The sequence below is a fragment of the Pundamilia nyererei genome, unplaced genomic scaffold, assembly GCF_000239375.1.
Source record: "Pundamilia nyererei isolate P.nyererei 1_Seehausen unplaced genomic scaffold, PunNye1.0 scaffold00016, whole genome shotgun sequence".
Lineage (NCBI taxonomy): Eukaryota > Metazoa > Chordata > Actinopteri > Cichliformes > Cichlidae > Pundamilia > Pundamilia nyererei.
In genome coordinates this window covers 4,421,861-4,422,895 of record NW_005187417.1, presented here as the reverse complement: position 1 = coordinate 4,422,895, position 1,035 = coordinate 4,421,861, and positions in this window count along the sequence as shown.

The window sequence follows — 1,035 nt, the reverse complement described above, 5'->3', positions numbered from 1 at the left end:
TATATATATATATATGTACTCATACATACATATATACATACATATACATACATATTATTTTTTACACATATGGACTGATTTTTTTACCCCCAGTTTTTATTATTATCATTATTATTTTAACTAATTAATTAAATTGTTGATTCATTGGTTACCTACAAATTTATTGTTTCTTTTAAAAAGGAGCTTTGGTTCCATTTATAAATATTAATTTTCAATGTAATTATTGTGTTTTTCCCGACATTATGGGTCAAAAAATAAAAACACAATAATGAGCAACTCAAATTAAATTAAACATAAGAGGACTTTGGGGTTTTTTAAAGAAACAAACAGGAATAATTAAAGCTTCTTTAAGTTTTAAAGGCCACATGATGATCCCAAGCAGGAAGAAGTCGGTTTAATCACCTTATGATTAATTCACAACAACATCGCTGGAGCCTGTGGATGCATGGCACGGTAAGAATAAAGAGGGGAAGTTAAAAAAAAAATCGAGAAAGCACCAAACCACTGCTCCTTTCATGCACAAGCAGAGGAGAAAGAAACAGCTAAGTCAGGGTGGGTGTGTTGCCTTATATCTGTGTTGTCCCCGCCTCATATGTGACAGCTTGCAGCCGTGATGGGACCCCATGGGAGCGGGGAGCGGATTCACTAACCTGCCGGTGTCTGAGACCGACGCGCGCCTCCAATCTGGTGGTCACATGGGGTGGAAGATGAGGGGGGAGAGGGGGGTGTGGGGTGTCGGTGATGATGGGAGGGGGGTTAGTTAGATTATTAGGGGCTGTCGAGGCCGTCGCACGGGGCAAACTGTTGTGCAGGATGGAGCTCAAGGCGCGCACACAATGGCATTTCACGCGTGTTAAGGTGAAAAGTGCGCACAATGGCACTTGAGGCGACTTGAAGTTTTGGCGTCACGCTGCTCGGACTATTGTGCATAATTACCAGCGACAAGGAGATCATTATTATGCTCTAAATGATGACTGTTCACCCGCGAGACCAAGAAAAGAAAAGCAACTTTTAGTATGCATATATATATATATA